The following is a 20,071-nucleotide window of genomic DNA, read 5'->3' as shown; positions in this document are numbered from 1 at the left end:
AGATGAAATGCTTTTGAATTAGCAATCTTCCTGTTTCAGCCTCTTCAGTGCTAAGATTATAAATGTAAAATACCACAGCAGGTTTTAAATTAACTTTAACTAAAGGAATATCCTGGTGGGCTGGAGAGATGGCTTGTGACTGCCGTTCCAAAGGTCCTTAGTTCAATTCCCAACAACCACATGGTGGCTCACAACCATCTGTAATGGTATCTGATATCCTCTTCTGGTGTGTCTGAAAAAAGCCAGTGTACTCACATGCATAAAATAAATAAATAAATCTTTAAAAAATATTCTGTTCATCCATGGACAATAATTTATTAACCATTCCTCATTATTGTGAATTCAAGCAGCTATCAATTTTACAATAAAATATTCTATGAACACCTTTGAATCTGTATCTTTATTAGCAATTCTCATTGACTGCTTAGGATAAATGTATTCAAGAATTTTAGATATAAAATGGTTTTCCTTCACTCATTTAAGAAAAAAAGCATGCATACTTGATGAGGATATTTGATCACACTATGAACCCCAAGGTTGTGTTATTGTGTTATATACTGAAAACAAACAAACAAACAAACAAAAAAACCGAAAAAACAAAAAAACCTGTCTCTAGTCGTGGTTCAGCCCTTAGTTTGAATCCCTCTAGCTAGAGTACAGACATGTCCTTAGTACACACCTTTTCTTTTCTTCTTTTTTAAATTTAATTTATTTGAGGGTGTCAGATTCCCTGAAATTGGAGTTACAGACGGTTGTGAGCCCCCATGAAGGTGCTGTGACTTGAACCCTGGCCCTTTGGAAAAGCAGTCAGTGCTAGTAACCACTGAACCATCTCTCTAGCCCTTGCATATTTAATCCCAAACAATAAAGGTAAAGCTAGTTTGTAGAAGGAATTACCCATGTTTGAAAGTAATGTTTAATTGAGTGGCAGAAAAAGTGACGAATCAGAGAAAGACCTCACAGGATAGGATCTGCCCAACTCTCATGAGAAGAGAGAGGAAAGGGAGGTAACTTAAGAGCACAGTGCAGGCAGAGAAGGAGGAAAGGAAGGAGACAGTTTTACAGGACAGTTGTATAGAGACAGGTTGCAGAGAGAACAAGCCAGATGCAGGTGAAGACAGGGGAAGCCAGAAGTTTAAAACAAGACTGCCAAAGTTAGTTTGAGGCCAAGTAGAGCAATTCAGGAGAGGTCAGGAGAAGCCAGATTGAATCAGTCACCTTGGGGAGGAGTTTGAGCCAGAACTAAGTTGAATCAGCCAGCCAGAGTTCAGAAAGACAAGAAAGAGTGACCTGATTCAGCAGTAAGTCTCATAGGGTGAAAATTCTAGGCCTAGATTAGATTACCGAGGCTAGAAGCTTGCAGGACCAGCAGACAGAGGCAGTGAGCCTTGGAGATGATAATTACATCAGGAGAATAAAAGTTACTTTCACACAGAGGTTCTCTAGTGAACTGATGTTTTTAGCTGTTCCATGTCATGCCTACTTCTCAGGCCTTTCAGTGAGTCTCAGACTTTCAGACCATACATGGGCAATGCCACTTGCTTGCTCGCCCACTCTCTGTTTCTTTTATAAATTAATTTTTCTTCTACATTTTGTTTATTTCTTTGTGTGTGTATGCAAGTGGATACACGCATGTGTGGAGGGCAGAGTTGTCTCCTTCCGCTATGTGGGCTCTGAGGACAGGACTCAGGCTGGCAAGGTGGTGGCTGTCACTTTTGCCCACTGAGTCATTGACTAGCCCACTTCTGCTTTTCTCTGGTTCATTTCCCTTTAAAAAAAAATTAACTCTTCTTTCTCCATACATACTAGAGAAGGTACAGAAAGCGTAAAAGCTCCATGCAGAGAGAGTTGCTTTGTTATGAGTGTCGCACACATTGCTGGTCCTTGTCAATGCACTCTGGTAGGTTAAAAAGCAATACAAAAAAGGGAAAAGCCTCAAAAGATACAAAAGAGTGAGTCTCTAAGTTATAACATAGGACTGATGAGATGGCTCAGCCATTAAAGGCTGGCTCTCCTCCCAAAATATGTTATAGCATAAAGCTAAAAGAAGATAAAGGATGTTGGACAGCTTAGTGTTTTTTATTTGATATTTGGCTCATTTAAAATTCTAGATTGGGGGGAAAGGGGTCATAAGGCAGCTCGGTGGCACAGCACACACTTAGTGTATACAAGGCCCCCAGATCAATGCCAGGCACTACCACCCATGCCCCAAGTCAGTTCATTTTATTTTAAGAATATGGTAGTGTTTTAAGGACTCACCATACACAGTATGTCATACAAACTACACTCTTATAGATACACAGAGAGACATGAGCATCATGAGCACAGCACCAAACCAGAAGAGTAGGAGTGCCGTGCCTTGCCTTTCCAGAGGTGGGCACCAGAGGCAAATGTCCAAAGACAGAGATGGAGTAAGGAGGCTTCTTTCAGACAGATAAGGATAAAAAGGATCGTTACAAACTGGCAGGCTGTTTTCTTGATGAGTATTGTGCAGGCAGAAGCTCTAGGCTGACCTCAGAAGAAATATCTGGCAATGGCAGCACCAGCTTCCCAATCAACACTGCAGTGGGTGCAGCTGCTGGCCCCAAACTGCAAGTCTTGCCAAATTTAGCTCCAAAGCTTTAAATTTAGCTCAGAAGCCCTCCTTCATATAAATATTAGATTGAACCTTGTGAGCAAAGAGTCTGTACAACAAAGTTCACTCTCCATAGATTTACCTAAGAAGCTGTGGATGGTTCTGTTGTTTGACTCAGGGTCTCACTTGTGTAGAACTGGCTGGCCAGATGGATCCCAAATTCAGACAGGTCTTCCTGCTTCGGCCTCAGTGCTGGAATTTAAATGTGTAAGTCGCTAGGCAGGAGCTGTAAATTTTAAAAGGCTTCGACATTAACATAACAAGACCACTAGCCTTTAAGCTTTTAGCTGACCACCCACGTCTCACTTCTGGTTCTTCCTCCTCCTAATATCTGGATGGCAGGCTCTTCCTGAGCATTATCTCCACTCAACCACAGTCCTCCACAGCCTTCAGTTCAAAAACCGAAGGCTCTCAGCACAACCCCTCGTTTACCTACATAAACCAACCAGACCCAAGTACTGGGCGTAAAAAGGACGGGCAAGAGGCCAAACTTCTTCTCTTCCTCAGTAAAACTCTGACTCCTCTACTGTTCTAGCTTGTTATTCTTCACTGTTTTTAAGACAAGAACCTGACCACTCAGAGTGATTCAGGAGGCTGCTGAATTTCCAAGGCCATATTTTCTCTAGAATTAAGCCTACCTAACAAGGAGATAAGTTCTATCACAATCAAAGACCCCACAACACAAAGATCTTAAATAAATCAGAACAATGGTAGGAAACAAAAACCAGTTGCACATGGTGGTACATGGCTATAACTCCAATTCGTTGGAGGCCACAAGTCAGCCTGGCCTACACAGAGACCTTGTCTGAAAACAAAACAATCAAACAACAACAACAACAACAACAACAACAACAACAAAAGACAAAACAGGCATGGTTGTACACACTGGATGAAAAAATACATAAAAAGGAAAGGAAAGGACATGACTGCTCCTAGGTATGGTGGAAAAGAAAGTTTATTATAGATATAAGGGAGACATAACCAGATGGAGACACATCTGAGGGAGTCCAGAGTGGTCATGTTTCTGAACGTATGGGGAGAGGAGGAAGGGAGAGAGGAGAACCAAGTATAGCAGCCAGGAGGTCAAAGGTGCACTGGAAGGAGAACCCAGCCCCTAGACTGTAGAGGGTGGGTGTGCTAGTCACAGTCTTTAACAAGTAGGAACAGAGGGATGCTGGGAGAATCTGGAGGCCTGGTCCACTCTGATAAATTAAATAGGCATCCCCTGGTTTGAAAGTTAATACATACCTGGCCTTAGCCCTTAGGTGGCTGAGGTCAGAAGACCTAGAATTTGAGGCTCGCATGGCTACACAGTAAATCTGAGGCCTATGTAGTGAGTTTCTCTATAAAACCCTGAAACAACCAAAAGATAATTGATGGTCAAAAAAGGAAAAGAGGAAAAGAGCTAATCTTCTCAGAATGTGTGTTTACAGACTGGCCTTTGAGATTAGAAAAGATGTGTTCCTCTACCTCTGGAATGCTGGGGTTAAAGGTGTGCCTCAAAACCTGGATACTTAGGAAGACCAGTTGTGTTGATGCATGTTCAAAATGCTTACACTATACTTGCATTCATTTTAGAAACTCAATCTTTTATGTGGTTTGACAATTTGTTCGTTTCCTCAAAGCTTGCATTTGGGGGCTGAGATGTAGCTCACATAACATGCAGAAAGCTCTAGGCTTGATCCTCATATCACCCCCTAAAGGGAGGAAGACTGACAAGATGACTCAGCAGATAAAAGCTTTTGCCATGCAAGCCTGATGACCAGAAATAACAGACAGCCACATGTGGTGGCTCACATCTGTAATCCTAGGGTAAATGGGAGGAGGCAGAACAGAGGAGTTCCCAAGAAGCTTGTGGGCCAGCTGGCCTAAATACAGAAATTGGAGACCCTGCCTCAAACAAGGTGGAAGACAGGAACCAACTCCTCAAAAGTTCTCCTGACTTCCAGATGTGCTTCTCACAGAAATAAATAAGTTCCTAAGTGATGTGGAAACACAAATGGCATAATCCTATTTGATTTCTAAATATTACAAATGATGGCTACTGCTAACTCAGTCCTTAAGATATCTAGGAGTTGAGGCAAAGGAGATGCTGGCATCAGGAAAGCATGAGGGTGTGAGTCCGGCTCCCGAGCACTCCTGTCAAGAAGCCGGGCCTATGATCCTTGCAGTGGGACGAGGACCGGGGGAACACTGACCAGCCAGTCTGCCCTAACAGTGAGTTCTAGGTTCAGTGAGACACTGTCCTAGTTAGCTTGAAAACTGCCCAGAGCTGAGGTTGTTTCAACTGGGGAATTGCCCAGATCAAATGAGCTAGTGAAAAACTGTCCTGATTGCTGACTGATGTGGGAGGACCCAGTCCAGGGTGGGGAGCATCATCCTGGGCTACATGCAAATGCTAGCCAACCAAGAGCCCAAGAGTAAGCTTGTGAACAAGCAGTTATCAGTACTCCTCCAGGGGTCTGTTTTAAGATGCTGCCTTGAGTTTCAGCTTGGCTTTCCTCGATGACAGACTGTAAACTATAAGAAGGAAACCCTTTCCTCTCCACATTACATTTAAGTCAGAGTTAGTTACCACAAAAACAGAAAAACAAGATAGAATAAACACCCAGCCTCAAAACAAAACAAACAAACAAAAATGTGGATATCTACAGAGGAGGACAACAATCTGCACCTTTTGCTCCACAGGCATATATGTGGGTAGGCACACATGTACACATACATATACTACACACACACACACACACACACACACACACACACACACACACACACACACACAGATAAGTTAAAAAAAAATTAAAAGAGGGCTGGCAAAATACCTCATCAGAAAAAGGCCCCTAAGGGGTAGGGGACTTAGCTCAGTGGTAGAGCACTTGCCTAGCAAGCTCAAGGCCCTGGGTTCGGTCCTCAGCTCCGGAAAAAAAAAAAAAGAAAAAAAGAAAAAAAAGAAAAAGAAAAAGAAAAAGGTCCCTAGGGCCCACATGGTAGAAGAAAGAACTGATTCCTACAGCTTGTCCTGACCGACTCACATATGCAATGGCATAGATGTACTCACATACACACACAAGACACAAGATAAAATCATATTAGCCAGTGAAAACTGATGTGGGAAGGCCCAAACCATGATGGGGAGCACCATCCCTAGACAGATGGTCTATAAATAATAACTCATAAAATTTTATGTATGGAAAAAGCTCAGTGGTAAAATGCGCTGGCTTTTCTAACAGAGGGCCAGAGTTCCATTCCCAGCACCCAACCGACAGCCCACAACCATCAGTGACCCCAATTACAGTTACCCTCATCTGACCTCGAGAACAAGGTATGCATGAGGTACATAGCTGAACATGCAGGCAGAACATTCATATACATAACAAAAAATGATCCTAAAAAAGATTAGGGTTTAGAGGGGAAAAAGAGAAGGGAGAAAAAGGTTCACTTTGTATGTATGTTTTGTCTGCGCATATGTATGTGCCTGCTACCTATGGAGGACAGAAGAGGGCATCAGATCCTAGAGGTGGGGTTACAGATGGTTATGATGTGTCACATGGGTGCTGGGAATTGAACTCAGATCCTCTGCAACAGCAGCCAGTGCTCTTAACCACCTCTTAACCATTTCTAAATATAATTAAAAAAAATTTTTTAAGGTAGAAAGTGATCATGGACTATACTCAGTGTATATCTCTGTATATGTATTTATACAGTTTGTGTGTGTGTGTGTGTGTGTGTGTGTGTGTATGTGTATCTCAGTAGGCAAGTCAAAAAAGGTAATTGTGCAAGTGACTTTTCTTTTCACCACATGGGTTCCAGGGACTGAATTTAGTTTAGCCATCAGATTTGGCAGTAACCTCTGTAGCCTATTGAGCCACCTTAGCGCCTTAGCTTTTTTTATTAATTCTTAATCCTTAAACAGGAGAACTGGAGAGGTGGCTCGGTGGTCAAGAACACTGACTGTTCTTCCAGAGGACCTGAGTTCAACTCCTAGCACCCACATGGTACCTTATAATCATCTGTAATGGGAACTGATACCCTCTTCTGGTGTGTCTGTACTCATATACAAAAAAATAAATCTTTAAAAAAAAAAAAAACAGAAAAAAACCCTTACCCTTTCCCCCTTAAAAACACCTAGAGAATGGGTACTATTATAGTCATTTTACATATAAAGAAATTGAAAAAAAAAAGCCTAGTAATTTAGTTGATAATACTCAGCAATTTGTAGAGCAAGCATTCAACAAGAATGCTCTTTGCTCTTTATTTTATTTTGGTTTTTCAAGACAGGGTTTTTCTGTGTAGCCCTGGCTCTCCTGGAACTCCATCTGTAGATCAGGCTGGCTTCAAACTCAGAGATCCACTGGGGGTGGAGAGTGATGACCACGCCCAGAAGAATGCCCTTCTTAAAGTGAAACTAAAACTATTAACAAAAGGGAGGAGCTAGGAAAAAGAGGTCAGAAAGAATTAAGTATATTAGCTTTAAGTTCAGAAGTGTCTCATATCAACATCATCAGAGCTTAATATGGTGGCACATTGCCTGTAATCCCAGAACCGGAAGGGTAGAGGCAGGAGGATGAGGAACTCAAGGTCATTCTTGGCCATATGGCAAGTTTGAGGCTGTCCCCAACTGTGTGAGACTCTCTCTTAAGCAATTAAATAAGAAAATAAAATCATATAAAATAAAAGTCAATGTTGCCAGAATGTCTTTCCAACATGTATTTTCAATTATTCTTAAATTATGCTAAATCACCCTTTATAAAAGCTGCCCTTGATCTTTCCCTTATCTTCCAAAGGGAAGAGGGTAAAAGAGCATAAAGGATAAAAAGAAACTGTAATTTTACTTCCTAACACCTTTAAGAGCTGTTTCCTTGACCTTTTCTAATGTCCTGATAATTAGAAAACAAAGGCTTAATTAAAAAGACACTTTCAGTTAAAATAAAATAATCTTTTGGTATTTTTTTGCTTGGAAATGACTGAAACGGTTTTTTTTTTTAAAGGCTTTAGATATATCCTATCCACCCCTAAATCAAATGAAAACCACGTTTTAAAAACCTGTCATCTTTTAATTTCCCAGCAGTTCCTTCCCCTCAAAGGCTATTCCTGCTCTAGCTGCAGACGGGAGCTGCTCCCAGTGACGTCAGAACAGTCTCCCAGCAACGGTTGAGGAGGGTTGTCCACCACAGGGGTTTCCTGAAAAGCTAATGAGAAATTACCCACATATTTGCTGAAATATCAGGATGCAAAGATGCAGTGGAGTCATGCTCATCCCTTACAGCTCCTGTCACTGTATAATGAACGAGATATTCTGCCAGAGTGCTCCTCGTTTACTCTACATCGATCCTTTTCTCCCCCACCCTACTTCCGGCTAAATAAAGTTAAATTGTCAGTTTGAAAATTTTATGAATAAAATAAATTACTGCGATACCACAGAAAATAGAACTGCAAATCTAAGCAAAACAGCCAAATCCAGTATTTTTTCACTTCTTACGAAGAATTCTGAATAAATGGCAGAACAGAGAAATAAATCAAGACAGAAAATAAACAGGCATGTTGATAAAGGAACAACTCAGCATGTGCTATTCAAACACAGATGCTTTATAGAAAGGCAACTTTTAGCTTTTTCTAGGCTCTAGTCTAGTTCTTCAAACTGACCTCCGCGGTCCCTTCAGAGATCATCTAAATTAAAATGGAGAGGCATAACAGGAACTGGAAACCCACATAGAATCCAAAACTCACCACCGAGGGCTGTAAAGCTCACAACCAGGCCTATACCTGCAAGTCCTTCCTAACCTTTGCTTTAGCTGGACAGATTCAAAATTAACTCTTACTCTGAACTACAGTGACAAGGACTTTTATATAACTACCTATTTTGAGGTCTGAAAAACAGCACACAAAGTGATCAGGAACAGTATAAATACAGAAAAATCCCACACTCCAAAACTCAATTTTAAATTAATGGCTTTTGGGTTCTAAAACACCTACTGAGCTGTTTTTCCTTCTACATTTAGAAATAGCAATTAGGTAAAATTCATTAGCATCAGCACTCACAGGGTTAATTTCAAGCACCTTGCTTCAGAAATCCCGACTCTGGTTTAAGTCTGCCGTGCAAAGAATCAAGCACAGGTATCCTATCACTAAACATCCCACTTCAGCTCCAGTCAGTGGTGCCCAGTTGTCAGCGAGTCACAAAGACTTCAGATCCATTTTTCTTCTTCCTTCTCTCCGACCCCTCCCTCTCAGGAGAAAAAGACTGCAAACAAAATAATACGTCACTGGAGGTAGAGGGAATCCCATCTCTGCACTCTTTAGAAACCAGAGCCAGCAAACAAAAACAAGCCAATTATAAGAAACAAACAAGCCACTCAAAATTGAAAGTGGCAGACCCAGAGAAACCTTAATACATCAAATAGCATTTGTAGGAAAACGGTTTAGCAAAATACTCCCAGATGCTTATAACCACAAAAACTCTCCTGATACGACAAAGGCGACATATTTCTCCTTCACACATTTGATGAGTAGGGGACAGTTACATAAAGACACAGGACACAGAGGCATATTCACCAGCCGGCATGGAGAGCTGGGTAATGACACAGTGAAGGATATTTATAGGGGATTCCCTGCTTCCTGCAATGTGCGTCAACAGCATCAGCAGAGAACAGAAATCACCTCGAGTCTCATAAGCCAAATCTGAATGAAGCACTGCTTAAAATAATCATGGAAGAAGTAGATCTGCAAACAGTATAAGTTCTAGCAAGCCTAATATTTAAAATGTTTTAAAGATAAAAACAGCCCCTAAAAATGTCCAGAAACCCCCCACAAAATTTAACATTTGAAAATCAAATTCCCATAGTGTGTATTATACAGATAAATCAACAATGATATTTTTAAAATGCCAATTTTTGTAACCTCTCCTCTCCCAGTCTATGAAGTCCAAGGACTTTTATTTAAAGAAAGAAAATTATCCAAAACTCACCCGGGATGGATCTGCACTTACGCGAACAGCGAGCTCACATTATTAATGGAGACCTCATTGTAAGAATCTGTTCTGCCTGCCGGAATTTTGCCGGAAGAAATTCCTTCTGGGAAACCTGTGCCTCTTCCCCCGCCCACAGTCCCCAGCCACCCCCCTTCACCCTTGAATGAAATGCTACTGATCCTTGTTGCTGCTTCTCCAGCTAATTGCCATGACGTGTCCTGAAGCAGACCATGGCCAAGCTGTTTCAAGGATGTCACCCAGAGCTCTGCCAACAGACGGACAGACAGACACACATACACACAAAAGGCGCACGCGCGCGCGCGCACACACACACACACACACACACACAGAGAGAGAGAGAGAGAGAGAGAGAGAGAGAGAGAGAGAGAGAGAGAGAGAGAGCGCACCCCTCCCACCTCCTCTTCTTGCTTTCATTCAGGTACTTCTGTAGCATGCCTCCACACTGCTCTGCTCTGAGGACAGCTTTTAAAGATACAGCAGCAGCTCCTTTTTGCTGCATATGTTCAGCTGCCAAAATAGACTTTTTAGTGAAGAATAATGATTTGGGGATATGTAAAAGTTCACTTTTAAATTTATCCTGCCTTTTTCTCACCTGCAAAATAATTGAGGTCAAAGAAATGCTTTTTACCTAAAAGCTACCAGGCTCAACTTTTAAAATGTAAAACAAAGACCAAACACAATTACAGAAAATTTTCTTTCCAGCAAGCTATATTTAGTAAAACCATTTTTCACATGGGGGCAGAAGATAAGCAGCATCAAACACTGGTAGCTATCTGTTTCTCCTCCCAAACTAAGACCAAGCAGAAAGCCCAGGTATAAAATGAAGACAGGAATGAATATTAGGGGGTAAGGATAAATATATTGCAATAAAGGAGTTAATTCAAAGGAGATCACAAGAAAAGAGTAACAATTATGGAAAGGATAGAGCATGGTGAGCCAGCAATGGTAGCTCACACCTGTGGGAGGCAGGGGGTGTGCTTTGAGTTCAAGGACACTATCCTACAGAGAAGACTGTTTTGTTGTTTTTGTTGTTAAAACAGGGTCTCACTATGTTGGCCTTCCAGGCTTGGAAGTCTGGAACTCACAGATATCAGCCTGATTCTGCTCCTCAAGTACTGGGATCAAAAGTGTGAGCACCACATCCAGCTAAGACTCAATCTCAGGAGAAAAAAGTCAGAAATTCCTAAACCTGAACATCATTTCCAGGAATCTGCCCTGGAGCTTCTAATTTAAATCCAGCACGGTAGCTCACACTCATAATCCCAGTAGTCTTGAAGGCTGAAACAGTTCAAGGTCAGCCTGGGCTATCAAACCTTGCCTTGGATAAACAAAGTCCAGAGTAACAGGTCTAAATGTGCCTTTCACAGTCTTTGTCCATTTCCTCTCTGGGTCCCTTCCTTTTATTCCTAAGGACTGGTTCTATTACCTTGCTCACTCTAAGAATGTACTCTACCACTGAGCTATACCTCCAGTTCTAGGTCCTAATTTTTAAATGCCGAAAGAAAATTGGTGATAATATCTAATCTACAGGAGGAAGTGGACCTTAGAGGTAGTGCAAAATCTGTCATAGTGCAAAATTACTATGGCTAAAGCCAAGGCAACCTAAGTATAGCAGGAGAGGCTGTTAAGAAAGACTCACCCGAGACTAGAGAGATGGCTCAGCGGTTAAGAGTACTGACAGCTCTTCTAGGAGTCCTGAGTTCAATTCCCAGCAACCACATGGTGGCTCACAACCATCTGTAATGGGATCTGATGTCCTCTTCTAGTGTGTCTGAAGACAGCTACAGTATAGTCATATACATAAACTAAGTAAATCTTTTTTTTTTTTTTTTAAAGATAGACTCATCCATGGACACACTTTTAATCCCAGCACTGGGAGGCAGAGGCAGGTGGATCTCTGTTGAGGCTAAGTGCATAGATTTCATCACCCTGTCCCCAAGTTATTTCTCATTGGTAAATAAGATGTGGACAGCCAATAGCTGTGCAGAAGAAATATAGGTGGGGTTTGGGTTTCCTGGGTTTTGGGGTCAGAGGACCTTGAAAGAAGACAGAGAAGGAGGAGAGGCTGCTATGGGTTAGGTGAGCCATGAAAAAACATGGTCTTGAGTGCTGCCCAATTGGAGTTGAGAGCAGCCCAGACTAAACATAGTAAGTAATAACTTGGGGTTATTGATAGGAAAGTAGATTCTAACAGCACAGAGGATAGATATCTGCCCAACTCTTGTGCTGTTTAAGACTTATTGTAAATATAAAGGTTGCATGTGTCTTTTATCTAGTAACTAAATGATGAAAGGCAGGGTAAAAACTCTGGTTGGTATTAAATAGTTTCCACTACAGATCTCTGAGTTCAAGTCCAGCCTGGTCTTCAGAGCAAGTTCTAGGACAGCCAGGGCTACACAGAAATACCTTGTCTCAAAAACAAAACAAAACAAAACAACAACAACAACAAAAAGCCCACCAACAAAAACTTAATCCATGGAACTAGAGAGGTGGCTCAATGGTTAAGACTGGTTATTCTTCTAGAGAGGACCTAGCCTTAATTCCTAGCAGCACCTACTGTAACTGGGGAGCGACCCGCAGTAACCAGTTCTAAGGCAGCAGGCAGGCAGATGCACAAAGACACTCATGCATGGTTGCAGGGCTAATGCCTAAACCTCCTCTACTCACCCAGACATATGTTGTTGCAAGCACATGCTCTTATTGTGGGTCCTGGAACTATGGTGAATGTAACATAGACTCATACTAAAGACAAAAAGACACAGCAGCTTTTATTCTGAGTCACATGAGAAGTCATTGGGGAGTTAGAAGGCTCACAGCAAAGACCCAAACAATCACTAGAAGAAACTCTGAACTGTCTGAGGTGGAAAGGCTACTAGGAAGCTTTGGTTTTGCTTTTGAGACAGGGTTTCTCTGTGTAATCCTAGTTGTCCTGGAGCTTACTCTGCAGACCAGGCTGGATTTTAATCCCAGAACTCTGAGATCTGCCTTCCCCTGCTTCCTGAGTACTGGGATTAAAGACATCTACTTGTAGGGAGCTGCGACGTGCCGCGCCTCAAAGATGGCACTCGTTTCCGCCTTCCACCCTCCCAACGGTGAGCGCTCCCTGTAGTAAACAAGTCCTTATTTGGCTATGCCTGCCTGACCTGCTAGGTTCCGCATAGTGACAGCCTGTCTGCATGACCCAAGTGGCACCTTGGGGTTGGTTGGCGTTGGGTACTTAAGCTGATGTAGGGCGTTCCCCGGGGTAGTAGAAGATTGTATCAAGGTTCCTGAATAAACTGCTTGAAGAAGATCTCCTCTGGTCGTGTCTTCCTTGCTGATCGAGGTTGGTCTCGACATCTACTGGTACTTTTTAAAAGTGAATTAATTTATTTAGGTCGAGTGCGTATGTATGTGTGCACGTGCACATGTGTGTATTTGCAGGCATGTATGCACAGGCCATAGCACACAGGTGGAGGTCAAAGAACAACTTCTGGACGCCAGTTCTTTCCTGCCATCCTGTAGGTCATGTGGCTCAAAATCAGGCTGTCAGGCTTGGAGCCAAGCTGAGCCATCTTACCAGCACCCCACTGGCAGGTTTTAAGCAGAGGAATTATGTGTTCTGGGCCTATTATTTCTTTGTTTTGTGGCCTCCAATTTTTTGTTTGATAAGTTTATATTATACAGAAAATCAAAAAATGAAAAAATTATCACCTAGATATATACAAAAAGTATATCTGCATGTAAATATGTAATTTAAATTTTATTTTAAACATTTCATGGCAACTCATTTCAGTATGCATCCCTAGCAGATACAATAAGGTCATTCTGAACTATTAAAAATAAAAAAGCTACTAGGCCAGCTGTTGGTGGCACACACCTTCAAGAGGGAAAGGCTGGTGTATCTCTCTCTGAGTTATAGGACAGCCTGGTCTACAGAGCAGGTTCTAGGACAGCCAAGGCTATGCAGAGAAATACTGTCTCTAAAACACGTGGGAGGGTGGGGGTGGGGGACACTACCTAAGTGAATTCTTGATGAATCACTGTGTGTTCACATGAAAACAAGATCTAAAGTGTACTGTAGCTTTAAAACTGAAATGACTTCTTTGGCTTGGGGGGGGGGGCATTCTAGAGACAGGGCTTTAAACCTACTACATTCCTAAGGCTAGCCTTGAACTCCTCCTGACCCCACTTTCTAAGCACTGCAGCAGAGTTCAATTCCCAGCAACCACATGGTAGCTCACAATCATCTGTAATGGGATCTGATGCCCTCTTCTGATGTGTCTGAAGACAGCTACAGTGTAGTTATACACATAAAATAAATATTTAAAAAACAATCAACACTGACTTTTGGATTAAAAATCCAGACTCTCATAATATAATTACACAAAATTCCAGGAAACAGTCTAAAATTACTTGGCTATGTGAAGATGATTTCAATTTGTGTACGATAAGTCATGAACAATCAAAACATCAAGATAAACGGATATTGGAATTATCTGATTTTTTGAGACAAAGTTACTCTGTGTAGCCCAGGGTGGCCTCAAACTCAGAGAGATCCACCCACCTCTGCCTAGTTTGCTTATTAGTATGAAACTTTCTATAGACCAGGCTAGCCATGGACTCATAGTGCTGCCTACCAAGTCTTGGGGTCACTGTGCCTGGCTCAAACTGTCCTGGTCTAATACAGTTAAATCTATAGGATGCATTTCTCCGTAGGATCTAAAAAGCCAAGGCTGCCTACTGCCCCTCCAAATTCAAGAACACAATAGAAGTCCTAATCAGTGCAATAAGCCAGGAAAGAAACAAGGCACACAGGATCAAGGAAGAAATAATATAACTGTTCCTATCCACAGACAACTATATACACAGAAAAGGCCAAAAAGCCAAAAAACTGAAGTTAAACAAGACCAAAAAAACCTTCTCAAGCCAGAAAATTTAGCTAGATAATAAGACAAATCAAATGCCCATAAATTTAGCATAAACAATAAAAATATGATAAAATACAATTTATGACTATGCTTCTCAAATTAAATGCTTAGGTACTGAAAGCCACAAATGCAAGATATCAACAACCTAAATAAATCCAAGTGTGCACTCACGCTGACCTATAGGTTTAGTGCAAATTCCATTCCTTCCTACGAGTATTTTTTGTTGATACAAACCAAAAAATTCTAACATTTATGTGGAAATGCAAAGATAAAAAAGAAAAAACAACTTTTTGTTTGTTTGTTAAATTGTGTGTGTGTGTGTGTGTGTGTGTGTATGTGTGTGTGTGTGTGTGTGTATGTGTGTGTATTTTCCCCAGATTAAACCCAGACTGTCGGGCTTGCAGCAAATGTCTTTATCTACTCATTGCCAAGCAAGAATAATTTTAAGAAAGGTAGTCTTAGGACTCAAAGAATACAACTTTAAGACATTGTAACATTATAAAAATGAACTGAGCACAGAATCAGTGAGACCTGTGGGACAGGAATACAACACACAAATACGTTCATCCAATTGCTTACAAAGTAGTGAGGATTATTTAATGGGAAAAGAACAGTCTTGTCTTTTCTTTTCTTTTCTTTTTTTTTTTTTTTTTTTTTTGGAGCTGGGGACCGAACCCAGGGCCTTGAGCTAAATCCCCAACCCCCAACCCCAGAACAGTCTTTTCCACAATGATATAAAAACACTTGGTTACACACATGTGTACTGGCACAAACATACGGAAGTGTATGCTGGGTATTCCAGCACGAGGTAGCTGAGACAAGATCATTTAGATAGAGCTCAAGGCCAGCCTAAGCTACACAGCAAAACTCTTGTCTCAAAAAGGAAAAGGGGAAAACACAGAAAAAAAAAAAGAGTAGAACTTCAAACTTCAACAAGTATGACAGAAAAGAGTAAGTATTTATGAATGAGATTAGGGAAGAAGTCTGTTGTTGATTTTCACTTTGTTTTCTGAGACAGAGTTTCTCTGTGTAGCCCTGGCTGTCATGGAACTCACTCTGTAGACCAGGCTGGCCTCAGACTCAAAGAGATCTGCTGCCTCTGCCTCCCAAGTGCTAGAGTGAATGATGCATACCACTGAGGCTGCCACCATTTGTTTTGTTTTGTTTTAAAACAAGGTATGTAACCTTGACTAGCCTCAAGCTTTTTTGGCCAAATGCTTGGTTTCAGGCAAGCTTGACACCTCAGAAAAAAAACAATTTAACATGATGACAAAAGCACAACTCAGCCAGGCATGGTGGTTCACACCTGTAATCCCAGCACTCCTGCAGGAGAATCATCCAGAAGCTCATGGACTATATGCTATGTGGCACAAATGCAGAAGCAAGGGAGATCTTGTTCAAACAAAGAAGAAGCAGAGAACAAACTTCTGAAAGGTTGTTTCCTGACCCTCACATGCATACCCATCGCATTCCCATCACCCCTGCACTTCAATTTAAAACAAAGCAACAACCCTCAACAGCATTTAAGAAAACAAAGTTCAGGGGTTGGGGATTTAGCTCAGTGGTAGAGCACTTGCCTAGCAAGCGCAAGGCCCTGGGTTCGGTCCGTAGCTCTGAAAAAAAGAAAAAAAGAAAAAAAAAACAAAGTTCAGTTCTGAAACGGCCAGAAGCCTTAAGGGAGGACTGACAACACAAGTGAGGTCGAGGACTGGAGTCTCCTGTGCTGGCACTGTATCTCTGAACTGATCAGACCAACAACCCACTCCTTGTACATATATAAAACTTGTATGTCAATGTTTTGAACTACTCTATTTATAATTAAAAAAAAGACCTATTCTTCAGTAAGTTAACAAATATGATTCATAAAATGGAAATTTACTCAGTGATAAAAAGAAATGAACTACTAAGATATATAACAATGTATATAAATCTCAAAGACATACTGAAAGACAGACACTACTCTGAAAATGTAACATATTAAAGTGATTATATTTACATGACTTTCTGGAAAAGTAACAATTATAGAAACAAAAGACACATTGGTAGTTGCCAAGACCTGGGAGAAAAGAGAGGACTGACTGATTATAGACCAGAGACATCAGAAGCAATACAAATTCATGCGAACTGTGTGGTAGACATTGAGCTATAGTACCATGGCAGAGTGCTTGTTTAGTATGTTTGAAAGCTGGGTTTTATCCCCAGCACTAAAAAAAAAAATTTGTTTTTAGAAAGCAATCACCTACTGTGGGTAAGCATCAATAAAGAAAACTTGGAAGAAAAAACTTAAGTATGGAGAGGACTAGTGGGATCCTAGACTAACCATGAGCTGCAGCTGAAGTACAGGTCAGTTGGTGGAGGGCTTGCGTCCTCAGCCTCCATGCGTGGTGGTACAGGCATGATGTAATCTCAGCACCAGGAAGGTGCAGGAAGGGAAATCACAAATTCAAGGTCATCCTTGGCTATACAGACTTTGGGTTCAGACTTCATTACATAAATACAGATCTCAAAAATAAAATAACTTGGAAGGCTGTCTTAGTTAGGGTTTTACTGCTATGAACAGACACCATGACCATGGCAAGTCTTATGAAGGACAACATTTAATTGGGGCTGGCTTATAGGTTCAGAGGTTCAGTCCATTATTATCAAGGTGGGAGCATGACAACGTCCAGACAGGCATGGTGCACATCTACATCTTCATCTGAAGACTGCTAGTGGAAGACTGACTTCTAAGCATCTAAGTTGAGGTCTTAAGACCACACCCACAGTGACACACCTACTCCAACAAGGCCACACTTACTAATAGTGCCACTCCCTGGGCCAAGCATACACAAACCATCACAGAGGTTGAGAAAGATCTTGGTGAGCCCAAGGACAGCTTGGTCTACAGAGAGTTCTAGGATAGCCAGGGCTACATAGTAAGACAGTCAAAATAAAATAAAAAATAAATTAATAAATAAAATAAAAATTATAGCTTGTTGATAAGTATCAAAGTACATGGTATGCCAGTTTGCAATATCCCGTTTTACTTTGTAAGTTCATTCGTGGAGAACAGGCATCCATGGCAGAAGAATTCATAGTTTGAGGCCAGACTGGGACTCTAGCAAGGCCGGGTTTTACAAGAACCAGAGAAGGCCAAAACATATTCGATGGAAGCAGAAAGCTTGTTTTACATGCCAAGTGAGAAAGTGCTTCAAAGAAGAACTGACAGGACAGATCAGATGAGAGCCTCCATCTGACCACATCTAGATCTCTCCTGAAGGGTAGGGCTCACATGCAGACTCAACCAATCCAACTGTGGATTCAAAAGAAAAAAATGTGTGGAATGCTGAGACAGAAAGATGGAGAGTTCAAGACTAATCTAAAAGCTACCAAATGTGTTCTGGGAAAGCCTGGGCTACAGTGAAACCTTGTCTCAAAACAAAACATTAGAGCTCTGAAGATAGGTAGGCTGTTCTTGTCCTTAGTCCCTATACAATGCAGGTATCAACTGTTTCCAGAGCACTTGCATGTTATTAGACATTGTAAGACTAAGGCTTATCTGGGTTTTGGTAGCTGACTTGCCTAAGGGTATACCAAGAGAAACTACCAGGGCTTTACAAAGGGGAACAGTGATGATTAAAGCCAATAGACCTAAGGCAGAAAAAACGGGAGAGACTGGGGACAATACGCCTGAGCACTCATTTCAAAGTACTTCCCTATGAAGACAGAACTACTGTAATGGATTTGAATGATGTGCCTTTAAGAACCATTTTTGGGCCTGCAGAGTTGGCTCAGTGGTTAGGGGCATTTGTTGTTGTTGCAAAGGACCCAGGTTTCATTCCCAGCATGCACAAAGAGGCTACCACCTCCTTGGAAAACAAGTATGTATGGTCATGTAGAAAAAACACTCATACAAATAAAATAGTAAAAATAAATTGTTAAAAAATAATTTGTTAAATCCATATGGAATAAAGACCTACAGGATTACATGATTTAAAAGCAAGTTATGGGGTCAGCAAGATGACTCAGCAAGTCAAAGTCTGAAGCCAAGCCTGAGTTTGATCTTGAGAACACACTCCACAGGTCATCCTCTAACCTCACACATGTACAATAGTATGTACATGGCCCATAGACATATACACACAAAATAAATGTTAAAACAAGCTGGATTTATCATCTGTAAACATTTTATTTAGTGTGAACAATATTTTATTTATTTATTTTGATTGAGACTGGCCTTGGCTAGCCCAGAACTCTGTATGTAGAACAGGCTGGCCTCAAACTCAGATTCATCTGAGATTGAAGGCATGCATCACCATCCCTGCCGCTATGCAGTATTCTTTCTTTCTTTTTTTTTTTTTTAGTTCTTTTTTTCGGAGCTGGGGACCGAACCCAGGGCCTTACGCTTCCTAGGTAAGCGCTCTACCACTGAGCTAAATCCCCAGCCCCCGCTATGCAGTATTTTAAACACTCTGGGTCTTTGTTTTGACAGAATGGCACTCTATCCTCCAGGCTGGCCTACAATTCAGGAAGTAGTTCCAGCTGTGTTTAAACTGGCAATCCTGCCTTCACCTGTGAGTACTGAAGTACAGGCAATTATGGGCACTTCAAAAGCTTTTGTTGTTGTTTTCTGGCTTTTCTTTTCTTTTGTTTTCATTTTCTGAGACAAAGTCTCACTATGAAACCCAGGCTGGCTTCAGACTTACCCTTTCCAGCTGAGATTAGAGGCAGCACCACTATGCCCAACTTTTTTTTAAACTGGAATTCTAGTCTTACTAAATCTGCTGGCGCAGGTCTGCAATCCCAGCTACTCAGAAGGCCGAGGCAAAAAATATCAAAGGTTCAAGACCTACCTACAGTTCCATGGTGAGCTCAAGGTCTAGGAAATTAGTGAGACTGTCTCAAACATACAAGTAAAGGAAGACTGAGGACATTGCTCTGTGGTTCAATTCCCAGTATCAACCCCCTCCAAAAGAAAAGAAAAGAACCCTACTCTCCTATAATAAAAACTATTAAATAAGAAACATACTATAGGGAAATGTTCACAAGCAATACTTATAATGGAGAGAAATCTGGAAATGTCAAATAACTATTATTGGAAACAACAGTAACTGATGGCACACTCACATAAATGTATCAGAATGATAAGGGAGAATAATTGGTTTTCAACCTGTGGTTCGTGACCCTTTTGGGGGGGGGTCACATATCAGATATTCTACATATCAGATATTTACAATTCAAAAAAAGAAACAAAATTATTATGAAGTTTATTATGAAGTAACAAAATAATTTTATGGTTGGGGGTTGTGGTGGTTTAAATATGCACGGCCCACAGGAAGTAGTACTATTAGGAAGTATGACCTTGTTGGACCAGGTATGGCCTTGTTGGAGGAAGTGTGTCACTATGGGGGAGGGCTTTAAGACACTCTTCTCCTGGCTGCTTGTAGTAGAGTCTCTTCCTGACTGTCTTTAGATATAGAACTCCAATACCATACCTGCCTGGACATTACCACGCTTCCCACCATGATGATGATAATGGACTATAAACCCCTGAAACTG

At 41.3% G+C, this 20,071-nt stretch overlaps 1 protein-coding gene across 50 annotated transcripts in view; it reads right to left on the bottom strand.

The window, feature by feature from the left end:
• R3hdm2 (R3H domain containing 2) overlaps positions 1 to 20,071 on the bottom strand; it is a 128,190-nt gene that overhangs the window by 71,456 nt on the left and 36,663 nt on the right. For 23 of the 50 annotated variants that reach the window (XR_015624228.1, XR_015624230.1, XR_015624231.1 and 20 more), the window contains one exon: positions 2,718 to 2,861. The exons of the other annotated variants lie outside the window; for them this stretch is intronic. The gene's annotated coding sequence lies outside the window, so the exon portion shown is untranslated. The remainder of the gene's footprint in view (positions 1 to 2,717; positions 2,862 to 20,071) is intronic. 50 annotated transcript variants of the gene reach the window in all.

Source organism: Rattus norvegicus, chromosome 7 (genome assembly GCF_021556685.1).
Source record: "Rattus norvegicus strain SHRSP/BbbUtx chromosome 7, alternate assembly SHRSP_T2T, whole genome shotgun sequence".
Taxonomy (NCBI): Eukaryota; Metazoa; Chordata; class Mammalia; order Rodentia; family Muridae; genus Rattus; species Rattus norvegicus.
Note: the sequence above shows the minus strand (reverse complement) of the source record. Positions and strands in the feature narration are given on the sequence as shown.